The following is a 16,377-nucleotide window of genomic DNA, read 5'->3' as shown; positions in this document are numbered from 1 at the left end:
TTTTGATGATAAGATGAACTTGAAGATGATTTAAGGGTTCATGACAAAGAAATTTTTAGAAAAGCAGCTTTGTTTTGCTTTATTTATAAGTTGAACTGATATATCTGTCTGACCCATCTTTTAGAGAGACATGGTGAGTTTATATTATTGAACCAGCTTCTGTGGGTGAGAGAGACAAGCTTTCAAGCTACACAAAGCTCTTCCTGATGTCTGGGTCACAGCTTCCTCAGTGTCACAGCTGGATACAAGGTTGAACAGATACTTTAGTATAAGTAGTTGACACATATGCTAAGAAACCATTCAAGATGAAGTGGCCCATAAACAATCCTATAGTCATAGGACAAAAAGGAGATTAGTGGGTTACAGATTTTTTGTAATAAGCCATAAGTGTTGTGTCTTCATTAAGACTGATTTTTGTACCTAGCAAAGTTAGGAATTTAAGCTCCCAGGCTCATCTTTTGAAAGTGTTGTGTAGGTTTCCCTTCAGATATGAGGACTCAGGGGTCAGATATAGAGTGATCACTTTGTGAAAAATGTTCATCCACAGGTGATATGGTGTTTTGAAACAAATCTTTCCTGAACCCCTCTTCTGGCCTTCAAACACCACCACCACCACCTGAAAGCTCATCATCAGAGGCAAGCTACCCAAAGCACAGGACACAGTGTGAGCCCTGGTGTAGGTTGACTCACGGCAACTTATGGCAGCCTAATTCTGTAAGTGTCTACACTAAAATGTCACTCCCACCAATTTAACTTGCCCGCTATACCAACTAAATAACTCCACCTCCGTGAGAGGCATAGCGCTTAGGTTGGTTGATGCAGTATCAGTGACAGATACTTCATTGTTTACATTGACTGTTGCTGGCTTTCAGAAGCCATCCCACAATGCTGTACACTGACAGTTCAATTGGTGTAAGCAGTCCTGGTGAGGACATTCACCACTGACCCAAGGAGCACGCAGAAGTGATTTAATTACTGCTCTATGTTGATGTAATTTAGGTCAACATAATTTGTAATAAGAACGAGGGGTACTTGTGGCACCTTAGAGACTAACAAATTTATTTGGGCATAAGCTTTCGTGGGCTAAAACCCACTTCATTGGATGCATGCAGTGGAAAATACAGTAGGAAGATGTATATACACAGAGAACATGAAAAAATGGGTGTTGCCATACCAACTATAACAAGACTAATCAATTAAGGTGGACTATTATCATCAGGAGGAAAAAAAAAACTTTTGAAGTGATAATCAGGATGGCCCATCTCAAACAGTTGACAAGAAGGTGTGAATAACAGGAAGGGAAAAAAATTAGCCTGGGGAAATAGTTTTACTTTGTGTCTGCATGCCCAAATAAATGTTAGTCTCTAAGGTGCCACAAGTACTGCTCATTCTTTTTGCTGATACAGACTAACACAGCTACCACTCTGATAATTTGTAATGTAATCGTACCCTTAAATAAACATTGGATTTATGGCTTATTATAAAAATCTATAATCCACTAACCTGCTTTTTGTCCTATGACTACATGGGTGTTAAAGAGCCATTTCACTTTCAATAGTCCCTTAGAATATGTGCTAATGACTTACACTTAACTATCTGTGGAGTGGCTGGCGGGGCCCAGGGCACGGCCTGGCCAGAGCAGGGGGAACTGAGCCATGCACAGGCTGGGCTCGGGCACCTGCGCTGCAGCCGGGGCCGCCCGGGAGGCCCAGTCGGTTCCCAGCTCCCGGCTGGCCCCTCACAGGATGATCTGGTTCTTGAAGCTGCGGCTCAGTTCCTTGTGGGGCAGGACGATGGAGTTGAGGATCATGACCTCTGCGGGGATGGTGACGTTACAGCCCAGGATGGTGATGGAGGGCGTGAGCCTGCCGTCCCTGAAGAGGGTCTCACTGTCGATTTTGGCATAGGGGTCATTGGGGTTCGGGTCACTGGGCGTCCCCTCGACCCGGGCCCAGCGCCCGATGGTGCTGTCCCAGCCCACAATGCTGTTGAGCACACAGGTGTGATCCTGCAGCGACGCCCCATGCAGGATGATGGACTCGCGCACATGCACGCCGGCTCCCACCGTCACCCCCTTCCCAATGGAGACATTGGGGCCCAGCACGGCACTGCGGTCGATGGACGCCGTCGGATGGATATACACGTTCCCTCAGATGGTGGGCCCCTCGGGGCTGTTCCGGGCCAGTCTCTCCGGGTGGCACTGGCTGTATTGGCTCAGGTAGAGGCGGCTGGCGTAGATGGCAGAGCCAGCCGATTTGATCTGGCTCCAGAAGCCGTCGGTTTTGTAGACGTAGAGCTTGCCGCGCCCGGCTAGCGCCGTGAAGACGTCCTGCTCCAGCCGGATCACCTCGGCGCGCTGCCAGCCGTTGGTGCCGTCCTCCAGGAGCAGCTCCTGCTGGGTCCTCTGGAATACCTCACCGATGTGCTGGAAGACGGCGGGCATGAACAGGTAGATGCCGCAGTTGATGATCTCGCTGACAAAGCTGCTGGGTTTCTCCACGTAGTGCAGGACCTCACACGTCTCCATGTTGGCCACAATGCAGCCGTAGTTCAGGGACTGCTTCCTGTTGGCCGTGTTGCCCAGAATGACGAAGCTGTGCGGGTCTCTACACTGCTGCTGGAAGGCCAGCATCTCTGGCAGGGGGAACTCCGAGCACACGTCCGCGTTGAGGACGAAGAAGGCCTTGGGGCTGCCCGACAGGATCTGGTCCCGGAAGTTGTAGATGCCGCCTTCCGTGCCCAGCGCCGCGTACTCCTGCAGGTACCTGATGGGGATTTTAAACTCCTGCTGTGCAGAGACCAGGAAGCGGCTCAGGGCTTCGTTGGGCTGGTAGAAGCCCACAAGGAGAATCTCCTTCATGCTTGGAACCTTGGTGCAGGCCTCAATGTGGTGCTGGATCATGGGCACCCCAGCCACCGGGAACAGCGGCTTCGGGACTTCGAAGGACAAGGGCCGGAAGCGAGTCCCTTTCTGCGGCCCCCCAATGAGGATCACGGCCTTCAGCATGTTCACGAACCCGGGGTGACTGCGCCTCTCGCTGGGGCTCCGCGCTGCTCCAACTTAACTATCTGTTTGACCTTGTATCGAGCTGTGACACTGTGGTACCTTTCCCAGATCTGAAGAATAGCTGTGTGTAGCTGGAAAGCTTGTGCCTCTCTCCAGCAGAAGTGGTCCAATAAAATATATTACCTTACCCACCTTGTCTGTCTAATATCCTGGGCCCACTGACCCTGTCTTTTGACATGGAATGTGCAGCTTTGCATGGATATACCATATGCATTTTAAATTTCCTTTATATAGAACTAAAGACTTAGAGATATGAATAGGGCCCTACCAAATTCACGGTCATGAAAAACGCCTCATGGACTGTGAAATCTGGTCTTCCCCTTTGAAATCTGGTCTTTTGTGTGCTTTTACCCTATACTATAAAGATTTCACGGGGAAGACCAGTGTTTCTCAAATTGGGGTCCTGACCCAAAAGGGAGTTGCAGGAGGGTCACAAGGTTATTTTTAGGGGTGTTGCAGTATTGTCATCCTTATTTCTGTGCTGCCTTCAGAGCTGGGTGTCTGGAGAGCAGCGGCTTTTGGCCAGGTGCCCAGCTCTGAAGGCAGTGCCCCGCCAGCAGCAGCACAGAAGTAAGGGTAGCAATACCATACCATGCCATCCTTACTTCTGCACTGCTGCCTTCAGGGCTGGGTGGCTGGAGAGTGGCATCTGCTGACTGAGGGCCCAGCTCTGCAGGCAGCAGCACAGAAATAAGGGTGGCAATACCATACCATACCATCCTTACTTCTGCGCTGCTGGTGGTGGTGGCTCTGCCTTCAGAACTGGTATTGCAGCCAGCAGCTGCCGCTCTCCACCTGCTCAGTTCTGAAGGCAGTGCTGCCGCCAGCAGCAGGGCAGAAGTAAGGGTAGCCATACCACAAGCACCCCCTACAATAACCTTGCGACCCCCCCACCCACAACTCCTTTTCGGATCAGGACCCCTACAATTACAACACCGCGACATTTCAGATTTAAATAGTTGAAGTCATAAAATTTATGATTTTTAAAATCCTATGACTGTGAAATTGACCAAAATGGACTATGAATTTGGTAGGGACCTAGATATGAATAACCATTAGTCTTTAAAGTTTTAATGGTCCTTGATTCATAGTAGCATATATATTAGTATATAATATTTTCCCAGTATATTACCATTCACTAATAAATATTTTGTAAAACACACCTGCTTGGTTTAAGTTTCTTGACACTTCTTTCTGCTGAAGACTGTGGCTTTCTTAAACTTTTGGTGCTATTCTCTGGTAGATAAGCAACAGAAAAAGAAAGACTGCAACATTGCAAATATTAAATGTAATTCTATCTGTTTCTTTAGCGCACAAAAGACCATGGTCTTCTCAATTGAAGAAACCTATGCCCTAACAGAGGGAAGAAGATTACCAAGTCTTTAGCCAAATAAATAATATTTTGTATTAAGGAGACAATGGCAAATAGTGAAAGTGAAATGTGCATTCTGTCCTTACACATATTGAGATGGTAGGTTTTTTTGTTTGTTTGTTTTGTTTTTCCAAGCAAGGAGGGAACTTAGTACTGAAGATCTCTCTTCAGTTTGGCCTGCTATAGGAATTTACATTGCATAATTTTTGTACACATTTGTCAGGAATTAAAGGAAATACCTCAGATAAGGCACAGTATATTACTATGACATATTATTGTTACGGTTGACATTCTTTCTTCTAACGACTGAATTTCATTCACTGGTGTCTTATTCTCCAAATCTCCTTAAGCTGTATTTTCTCATGTTTGTTCTCATACTGAACATGTTATTTAAAAACAAGGAAAATAAATCTATTCAGCAAAATTATTTCAGGCATCTACTGAAGCTGGACATGAAACATACCATATATGATCTTTAAAAAATATTTCAAGCATTATAGTCATATTTGGAAAAAAGTCACTCTGACTAGAGATGCTCTGAACCAAATCCTCATCTAAACAACCCAAAATGGTGGGGTGTTTCACATGCAAGCTTAGAGCTGTGTCTAAAATTCACAGCTCAGCAAAATGTTCACCCTTGTTTGTATCATGGGTTTAACCAAACCCCCACATTCTAAGAACCTACAGTTGAGTTTGAATCTGAATTTTATTGCACAGACCCATGTCTATTTCTGACATAAATGAGCAACACAATATCACATATTCCTTAAAGATTCACATCTGCTTAATTTCAGCCTCAGGACTCCAGTATAGTCAGTCCAAGCATTCCTAAACCCCAATATTACCTAGCATTGGCTTAGGTACACCCATCTGGAGTGTTCAGAGTATATACATACTCTCAGGAAAGACTCATTTGATTAGGTTATTATCACTACAAAGAGCACAAGAGCCTTTTTTTAATTGACTGCTGTCAGAGGCTATGGGTCTATTACAGGAGTGGGTGGGTGAGGTTCTGTGGCCTGCAATGTGCAGGAGGTCAGACTAGATGATCATGATGGTCCCTTCTGACTTTAAAGTCTATGAGTTGCTGAAAAGTGAAAGTTATCACAGGTCTCAGTGGTGATTAAATTTCATTTTAACTACAATAACTGTTTCTCATCCAAGAAAAAATCAACACATTTGTTGATAATAGTTCTCTCCTATTTTCCAAATGACCATGTGTGGTTTCAAAGTTGGGAGTCAGCCTTCCATAAGCAGAATTAGTCATAATACCTTGGAAAAATTCAACACTGAATAACTAGAATTTTTCCTTTTTGATTTGTTTTAATTCAGGTATAAAATTGTCCTTAAAAAATGTAGGTAACTGAATGAGAAGCTTCTTTTGTGCCTTATCTTCAGCCAGGGTATTTATTGGTGCATTATTTACTTCATGTCAGATGATGAGAAAACTGATGTGTTTAACACAAGCAAATTGTTTACTCATTCAGGGATTCTGCTCAGGGCTCTGAATCTGAATGAATTCCAAATCAGCAGTTCTATTTAGTGGAAGGGCAATCGATGGCCTTCGGTGTTAGATGAATGGTCATGCTCCCCTTCCTTTTCTTGCTTTCTGGCCCAGTGCCTCAGATGCCATCACCTAAAGCTGTCCAGATTCTAACATCATCAATTTAGTGGCTATCAACCACGATCTGTCTTTCACTGTGCATAAAGCAGTGTGTTAAGAATAAGGGTTGTGATAATGAAGTTTTAAAAGATAGCTTGTTCTGAATGGGAAGAAACAGTCCAAATGCAGAGCAAATAACTGTAAATAAGGGCATGTCAGAGGGAATTAGCAGAGCTATTTTTCTGCTTAAGTTTGAAAAAAATTTGAAATGCTTAGTATCCAATTTAGGGATCTCTTCTCCCTTCAATAAGGAAGTGTGAAGCAATGCAGGCAACTCTTTTTAAGTGAATGGGTAAGTTCTGTATGCAGTTTTCCCTTGCATTTATGAGAGAACAAAGGGATCACTAAAAGTTTCATGTTATAATAGGGTTGGTCTGTGTTTTAGAATGCGTATTATCTGGCCTTCATATGATGTCAAGAGGTTACGTTTGTCAGGGTTTGGCATTTATTAGAACTCCTTAATTGATAACATCAACTGCAAAGTAATGTGGTAAAATTATTTTAAGTGCTAACTTTGCAGTGGAACACTGGCACTTGAAAGTGAATGTACTCAGGTGCATGAGGCAGTTCTGAATGGGTATCTTATCTAACTGTGCCATTAGGCTACACTGAAGCCATAAAACAAGCATGTCAGATTTGTATTAACCGATTGTAAAACGCCCTGTGGCCACTTTTTTACCAGAGAGTGGCTCCAATTCAGCAAGATACTTAAATGTGTGCTTAATAGCAGTAGTCCCATTGGAGCACATGGGACTACTCGGCTTAGTTAGGCATATGATTAAATACTTTTCTGAATTGGGGCCTCTCTGTGATATTTCCTGGTCTAAACATAAGAATGGTGTTGTACAAGTAATTTTCCTTACAAATGATATCACATTTTTAACAGAGGCTACTGTAAAAACAATTTGTATGACATGGGAATGCATAAATTTCCTGATAGCTCTTTAGAATGATCTATGTGGTGTGAGGATCCCTGCACATTATTGAGTCCAGCAATTATAATGAATTCAGGGACTATGTACTACAGTTCATATTCCAAAAAATGAGTTTTCCTTAATGTTGGTAAATGACTTTCTTATTTTTGCCTTCACACTCCTCCTACCTTTCTGTTGCTTTCCTCCCCCCTCCAGAAGCAATGTAAGAAATTAGAAAGCACAACTTAAGGGCTCAATTACACCTCTTGCAAGGATGAACCCACTTCAGAGGGAATGGAAGCATTATGTCTTTAAAATGCAGAATGCCTTCTGGCAAATTTGGGGGAGCACACCAGTAAGTGAACTTGCTGCATCTGTGTGACAGGTCTAGCCAGTGCTCCCTTAACTACAGTTATGCAAGATGAGTGGGGCCATGACCTTGCCCAGACACACCTCTCTTCTGAGGTTGCTCTGCTTCCTGGCACACTAACTCATCTTTCCTCATGTGCAGTGCATCATCCGGAGACACGCCCAGCTTGTGTTGGTGTGTCAGAAACGAAGAGATCACTGTGCCATGGTTACTCATGGACCTATAGCATATCTGTCCAGTGGGAAGCGTAATTTACTCATGCATTTACATTTTGCTGAGAAAGAGCAACATTTAATTCAAGAAGTGACTATTGGCTACAGTTCAGAGTACTGCTTAGGATACGGTTAGCTATTAAGTCACAGATCCATTTCCGAAGACACACACCTGCTCCTGGTCCAGCAAGGATGGGATATGTATGCCATTCTGTAGCAGGCCATGGCTCCACTCACTTCCCCTTCTATTTCTCTTTGGGATATTTTTCATGGGTGCTGGAATTCACAGGGACTGCATGTATCTATAAATATATTTATGAAGTTCCTGTGGTGAAATAAGGGTCCTTTTTCCTTCTCCCTCCATTAGAAGTACAAGCACAGATTGGCCCTTTATTTAACATTTGATACACACTTATTTTGTGTTTTTAAACTGATACTAAATACTGATCGCCACAGAAACAAGGTTAGAAATTAACACCCACATATCCCATTCCACTCTACAAATGCTATTGATTCATTCTCTGGAAAGAGCAATTTGGATTTTAGGGTCTGTCTTCACTACCTGCCGGATCGGCGGATAGTAATCGATCTATCGGGGATCGATTTATCGTGTCTCATCTAGATGTGATGAATCGATCCCCGAATGTGCTCCCTGTCGACTCTGGAACTCCATCAGAGCAAGAGGCGGTAGCGGAGTCGACGGGGGAGCCGTGGCCGTCAATCCTGCGCCATGAGGACCAAAGGTAAATCGATCTAAGATACTTCGACTTCAGCTATGCTATTCACGTAGCTGAAGTTGCGTATCTTAGATCGACAACACCCCCCCCCCCCAGTGTAGACCAGCCCGTAGAGATATTACAAATCTGGCCCAAGTCTTCCATCAATGATGTGAGCTTCTCCTCCTCTTCTCCCCACTAGATTTCAATTTGACCAGCTAGTATGAGCTGAAATACAGTTTGCCTTGTTTATGCTAGTTAACACATTTTTAAACACCTTTTATCCTAATCTAGACATGTCCTTCTTGTGTTTGTTATGTCCATCCAGTTTAAAGCAGGACACTTGTCTAGGAGTTTATTAATAATAATAATAATAACTTGGAAGAAATTGCAGTTCCGGTTGTAACTCTGAATTTTCTTGCCTTGAGAGGTTTCGTTCAAACCTTTCAGGAAAATTTTCAAAGTGGTAGGTTGGGACGCAAAATATCTTTTTATAGAGTCAATGTAGTCCCATGGTTATATTAAGTTTTCTTTTTACATTTGTAATATTCCTATTGATCAGAATCTAAGTGCCATGCAATAAATATAGGTTTCAGAGTAGCAGCCGTGTTAGTCTGTATCCGCAAAAAGAAGATATGCTATATACTATATGCATCCGAAGAAGTGGGCTGTAGTCCACGAAAGCTTATGCTCTAATAAATTTGTTAGTCTCTAAGGTGCCACAAGTCCTCCTGTTCTTCTTTTTGCAATAAATATAAAACATTAAGATCAGAAATAAAATGCAATCCTTTGGAAATATTTCAGTTGTAGCAGTTAGAATGCAGTTCATTTCTATCCATTTTGCTGCTGTTTTCCTTTAAACAAGAACTGTCACTTCTTGTCTGAATGCCAGTACACATCACACATAGTTTTTTTAAAAAGCATGTTATTTATAAGGCAAACTACAGAGAAGCTCTTTCAGAGTCTATCATGTGAATGAGTTGAATACAAAATGTGTAAAGCACATAATGTCAGTGATAAGTGATGGCTGTAAGGACTTACTATGGTCTATTGTGTATATATATGTAAATATGTAGCTGTTTTTAAAATGCAAATTATTTACCCAATAGACCAGAACAGCTCTAAAGGAACATAAAGTTCTACTGAATAAATCTGTACTTAGACATATTTGTAAAAAATGAATTTATGCCTGGTAACAACATAATGGCTCCAAAGGAGTCATTACACAGAACTTTGACATGAGTGGTTGAAAGTTGTTATATCCATCTTTCTCTTAGTTATGTAGCTGATGCATGTTAAACATTATAGCAAATTTGTGTAGATATTGATTTCTAAACATTAATCCTCCCAATTATTTTTTTTCTCAAAATGGCTCATTAACCGAGAAGACTAATTGAAAAATCTTGCTGGGAAAAAATGTCAACAAGCTTTCATTTGAGTTGCAAGAAGGCAAAACAAATGTCTTATATTGGTCAAGCAGAAAATTTTCAGATATTATTTTAGATTAACAAAAAATTGCTAGCATCGTTATTTTTAGAAAAACGTATCTTTGGCATAAGTAAGTATGGCTGCATTGGGTATGTCTATGCAGCAATTAAACACCCATGGCTGGCCCAGGTCAGCTGACTCAGGCTCACGGGATTCAGGCCGTGGGGTGGTAAAATTGCTGTGTAGATGTTCGGGCTTAGGATAGAGCCCATGCTCTGGGCCTCCGTGAAGGGGAAGGTCCTGGAGCCCAAGCTCCAGCCTGACTCTGAACAACTACACAACAATTTTTAGCCCTGCACCCTGAGCCACGCAAGCCCGAGACAGCTGATGTGGGCCAGCCATGGACATACTGCAGGTCTTTTATTTCATTATAGACATACCCATTGACTTCAGATTGGTTACACACATGTTTTCTCATGGTTAATCTGGTATTGTGTGTTCAGTCTTTGTTTATTAGAAAAGAAAAATATGGCAGTTTTCTTCATTAATGGTCCAAAGCACTACAGGTTACAATAGTGACATTTCAGTTTTTGGGGTTATTATTGTAGTAAACTATAGAATATGTGTGTTCATAAGTGTGCATAAATTGAATTGGAGCTATATCTAGCTGAAAACTAATTTTTGTGACTATGTTGTGTAAACCCTTAAAATAAGAAATCCAGGACTCAAATGTTGGCAAACATATAACTATGTGAAATACTGTCAGGGGTCATTATAATGCTTTGAGTCATGTTAGGAACAATGTATCATGCCCACTATGAAGAAGAATGTGGAGTGGGGTTTCACATTTGGATAGGGGTTTACACAGGATAATGTTGAAAGAAGGTGAAGTCATCCATACATGTTCTCTCTATATATAGGGACCAAAACTGTACAAATATTGGGCAGTACACAACAGAATTTAGAATGGGGAAGATGTTGTCCCTGTCTTATTGACGAGTCACCTCTCTTACCCTTTCCCTTTCAGGAGAGATGAGGAGAGGCTAATGGAATGGATGACATTCCACTGTAAAATCATAGGTCAATACCGTGGCATGGAAATGTCTCTGTGATATTAAATTTCTCTTGATGGGAGGTTTGGGGAAATCAGGATTCCCATGGTGAAGATCTCCTAAATCTTTCTTGTGAGTGGTAGTGCTATGGAGCAGTGCATATATATGCAAAAAAGGAAACAGTCAATCGTATCCTCTTCCTATTTCTGTTGCCAGAACTTCAGAACAACATGGCAGGATTGGTTTAAAACATCCATTTTCTCAAAGTATGCTTCTCTTCTGTGCAACCTTTGTTTTTGCTAAACATAAAGCACTAGCTGCTAAGCAAAACCAATCAGTTATTTATTTTACTTATTGTCCTTGACTTCTGGATTATGACAACTAAAGTTTTTGGTAAAACTTGGTAAAACCAAGATTTTTCTGCACTTTGCAAACACAACAATGAAACATTAAACTGTCCCACATAAGAATTAAGTAATAGTTCAAACTTTTAAAAAATGCTTAATTCTTTTAAAAATTTAAAGTATATAAAGCTGAAAACATTGAAAAGAGGAAAGATAAGCCTTTGCTTTTGTTTATTTTAGTAAGTGTCATTAACCCTTTGTCATATTAATATAAAAGATACCACAATACACCAAATAAATTGTAAGGAATTTCCCATTTTAGCTGTCCAAATCTGCTTGTTCATTTATAAGAATATTGTGATTGAAATCACATCTTGTAGTGGATGGAGACTATAGGAATGAAAAATGGAAATTATCTGTTTATGACACATTGTAAGTTTCAGTTTGGGTTAATTCTAAGCACAAGTATCATTCTTATAAACCAAAAAGCAACAGTTTTGCTGGCAGTGGCTTGATGTTGTTGATTTTCTTGATTTTTTTTAAGTCAATTGAACAACCAAAGGAAAAAACACCATCATAATCCAGTCAAATATACCACTAAAAAGGACTGTTTCATCAATATTTTATTTACCTATGAATATCTTCGTGGTTACATGACATGGTTTCTGGGAATACTCATGTCATGAGTTACTACTGTACCTAATACATTATGCATTAATGTATTAACTTGTGTTGGTACCCAATTCTATGCACACTGAAGAGTAAAGGAGTTTTTCCATTGACTGCAGAAGACATTGGTTCAGGCTCTTGGTGTCTAACACATGGGACAAGTTATTTTCACTACTAGAATATATGACATTTAAATTCTGATGTTTTATTCTTTCAGAGATTGAAATAAATGGGAAATGCAACAATTTAAATTTATTCTCATACCAATTGCTTCTATAATAGGAAATATTCAGAACTAAATGTAATTGCATGTCACCCATACTAGTAAGATGAAAATTGTATGGTTCTCCTTGGATGCTATGCTATAAATAGTTAATATTGTGCCATGCTAGTTTTTTTTTTTATAGTGTAGGTTTCACTGAATTGGTATTAGCAAACATATTCACTTCAGAACTCAGATATTTGATATTGATCTGTATGTCTTCCCAGGCTCTGTTTTGACATGTGGCCTTGATAAGAAGATTGTAGTTAGATGTTGAAGTCTAACTGGATTAAAATCAATTTTTAATATTAAGATTCTCAGCTCCATGTGACATTTACTTTGATTTTAATTGACTGCAAGAGAAGATACAGAACTTTCAGTCACTAAGGACGAGGGTTTTTTGTAACACAATTACCTGTTTCCAGGATTAGAAAGGAGGGACTTGTGCATTCTGTATATTAAATGGTGGGCAGGAGATATTTGTGATATATTTATCTGTATGAGGACACATATGTTGGATCATTGCCATTGTGGTGTTAAATGACTGAGGACTGTGAACTAATTCCAAGCCTTTAGGAGTGCTCAAATATTCCCTATGCTTCAGTTAATAGGATAATGTAGTTTTCTCTGAAGTTATGGCTCTACTGATAGATTTTTATTGCAAAAGTACATAGTTTTGTCAGTTGTAGCTGAGATTTTTCAAGTAGAGTAGGTGATTTACATGTGCACTATAATTAATAATAAGATTAATAAAGAATTAAATGAGGGTAATAAAGAACTAAAGCAGGGTAATGTAATTCATTCAGATCAACATGGGTTATGGAAAATAGACTCTGTTAAACTAACTTGAAATCATTTTGGTTGATAAAGGTAATAGTGTTAACACAATATACTTAGACTTCTGTAAGACATTTTACTGGGTACTACAGGACATTTTGATTTAAAAAAACAACCCTAGAATGATATAAAACTAACATGGCACATATTAAATTAAATAAAAAATGACTAAACTTATAGATCTCAACATGTAACTATAAATGGGTGATCCCATTGAGTGGATCTGTATCTGGTGGGGTCCCACAGGGACTGGTTCTCATCCATACACTATTTAACATTTTTATCAATGATCTGGAAGAAAACATAAAATTATCAGTAATAAAATGTGCAGGCGACACAAAAATAAAGAAGAGAACCAGTGTCTGATTCAGAGTGATCTGGATTGTTTGGTAAACTGGGCACAAGTAAACAATATTTATTTTAATATGGATAAATGTAAATGTGTACATCTAGGAACAAAGAAAGTTGGCATGATGGGGGAACTCCATCATGAAAAGCATTGACTCCGAAAAAAAGTTTGGGGGGGACATGGTATTAAACAGGTGTTCCCCAGTTTGACACTGAGGCCAAAAGAGCTAACACAATCCTGGGATGCATAAACAGGGGAATCTCAAGCAGGAGTAAAGAGGTTATTTTACCTCTGTATTTGCACTGGTGTGACTTCTGCTGGAATACTGTGTCCAGTTTTGGTCCCACAATTCCTGATGGATGGTAATAAATTGGAGAGGGTTCAGAGAAAAGCCACTGGAATGATTAAAGGATTAGAAAACATTTCTTTTGTTAGGTTGACTTACAGACACTGCAGGAGCGCTTCCACCAACTGAAGAGGGGCAGTGTGGGGTGCTGAGATCCGCGTCAGCTCCGCATAACTCCCCGCTGAGAGCCCAGCTTTCCCCTTTCCGCCCCCCCCCCCGGCTCTCAGCTCCCCACTCCTAGCTGAGAGAGGGGGGCGACTACCCAGGCTTCTTGTCTCCCTGCTCACCGTCACTCGATCCTCTCGGCTCCCTGAGCGGGGAGTCTCTGGGCAGCAGCCTTGCTGGGAATGGTGAGTTAGGGGCAGTTGGGCTCTAGCTGCCCGGCTTTCTTGTCAATTTCTCGGCTACAACATGGAGTCGTGAAATTTACAAGACAGCTAGCAGCCAATGTAAGTAACACACAGTGTCTGCGCAGACACTGCATTTCTGGAAGTACTCCAGCACAAGCACTACGCCTTTCTTGGAGGTACAGTTATGATGTCAGGGTAATAGGGCACTAACGTAGGCAGGACCAGGCTTTAGTGTGTACACTGACATAATTAGATTGATATAAGCTGCCTTATGTTGACCTAACTGGGTACAGTAGAGCAGGCTAGTGATAGACACAAGGAGATCAATCCATTTATCGTAACAAAGAGAAGGTTAAGGGGTGCTTGATTATAGTCTGTAAGTACTTATATGGGGAACAAATATTTAATAATGGGTTCTACAATCTAACAGTAAAAGGTATTACATGATGCAATGGCTGGAAGTTGAGGCTAGACAAATTCAGACTGGAAATAAGCTGTAAATTTTGAATGGTGAGAGTAATTAACCATTGGAAAAAAATATACCAAGGATTATAGTGGATTCTCCATCACTGATCATTTTTAAATCAAGGTTGGATTTTTTTCTCTAATATGTGCCTTACTTTGGGGGAGGTTCTATTGTCTAGATAATCACAATGGTCCCTTTTGGCCTTAGAATCTATGAATTAATGGTCTTTTTGCCAAATGAGGCTATAGGCTTTGTTCAATGAGTGTGTCTCTATTTATTTTTTTTCTTAATGGGTGGTATATTATGATGATTCTTTCTGGCAGCTTCAAAATTGTCATTGTTACTCACTTCACTATAGTTTCACTGAGAAATTAATAGCAGTTCACTGAAAAATGGCATGCTCGTGTAAGTTTTATTAAAAGATCATGGCCAGCTCAAATATTTATATTCAAATGAAGGGAAAAGTTGAAAGTCATATTTCAACCAGCTACTGATAACAATAAATTATTACTTTGATTGTAGTAGTGTGTTATATGGTTAGGTACTTAATGTACTATCAATCTATTTAGTGAGCCTGCATGAAGGTAGACTATGAACACAACATAAGGTTTTCAGGTTTTGAGGAATTCTACGACCAATAGCACTTTGTGTAAGTACACACACAGGGCCGGCTCCAGGCACCAGCAGACGAAGCACGTGCCTGAGGCGGCACATGCCACCATCCGTTCTTGGGGCGGCACAGTCTGGGCGGCTTTTTTTTTTTGCTTGCGGTGGCAAAAATGGTAGAGCCAGTGCTGTGCACAAAACATAACAACTGAAAATATGTCACTATTACATGTTTATGTAATGGTTTTGTTAATTTTCTTTCCATTGCACTGTACAAAATGACACTGGAATGGTGAAGTAATCAGCCCCTGATTATTGATTAAGTTACCATATGGTGGCAATGGGATTGTTCCCTATCTATGGGCAAAGGGGCTATGGGATAAATTACTCAAAAATATATGTAGGATTTTGGAGCAAGAAGTTAAAGATGATGAAAGAGTACAGGATCAGTAGCACTTCATTATTTAGAGCCAAGATACTTAGGAAAAAAAAGTTGTTACATCATTAAATCCTAAGGTAAATTATTGAATTAGATTACATTGATGTTGTTACGTTACTTTTGTTTGTATAGAACATTTGGTAGAAGCATTGAGTTTGATGTTACAATAATTGACACACAAGCCCGTGTTTTATCATGTCTTTCCTACTGTACATTCATGAAAATAACCAGTTATAAACTTTTAAATATAGTTTAAACAATCCTGTATTCAGGCATCAGTCATTGGCTTTTTGTCCTTCCATTTTCCTTAGATTCAGTTCTCTTTATAAATGTAAACACTGGGAAATAATTATACGAAAATGATCATTTCATTTAGAAGGCAGATAATTAGATACATATCATGCTAATTTAGATTGTTTGCAGATTTAAAAAAACCTCCCATTCAGGATCACTTGAATTAAAATAGAAATGGGAGCAGAAGGAGTTAAGAGATTTTACATTTATCTACAGGTTCGTAGTGAGGTGAAGGAAGTTAACTTTATACCCTTCTGGCTGTATCAAGTTGAAGAGTACAGTGTGTTTTACAGTTATTTGTATTGGGATAGGGCCCAAAAATTCCAATCAGTATCAAGACCTCATTGTTCTAGGCACCATATGAATGTGTTGCCTAGGATGGTAATGTGTAAGGAGACACAATCCAATTTGGATGAAATATGGGTAGGAGAGGACTCACACTCAATCTTAAGAGTTTTTGTTTAGCTCAGGGGCCCAGCCTCACCTGAACAACTCCAGTAGTGCAGAATTGAGATAGAGACAAGTTTAATCCAGTAGTGCCTGCTTTTAGGAGTGGTACTGGCCTCTTATGTCTCCTCCCTGTAAGCAAAGTAGTAGCCACAACCTGTCCCGTCAGATGCT

At 40.5% G+C, this 16,377-nt stretch overlaps 1 protein-coding gene and 1 pseudogene across 2 annotated transcripts in view; one reads left to right on the top strand and one right to left on the bottom strand.

The window, feature by feature from the left end:
• Window positions 1–16,377, top strand: part of CSMD1 (CUB and Sushi multiple domains 1) — a 1,932,406-nt gene that overhangs the window by 430,747 nt on the left and 1,485,282 nt on the right. The window lies entirely within an intron of this gene.
• Window positions 1,602–3,051, bottom strand: LOC101943830 (mannose-1-phosphate guanyltransferase alpha-A-like; annotated as a pseudogene).

This window comes from Chrysemys picta, chromosome 3, assembly GCF_011386835.1.
Source record: "Chrysemys picta bellii isolate R12L10 chromosome 3, ASM1138683v2, whole genome shotgun sequence".
NCBI classification, from domain to species: domain Eukaryota; kingdom Metazoa; phylum Chordata; order Testudines; family Emydidae; genus Chrysemys; species Chrysemys picta.
Note: the sequence above shows the minus strand (reverse complement) of the source record. Positions and strands in the feature narration are given on the sequence as shown.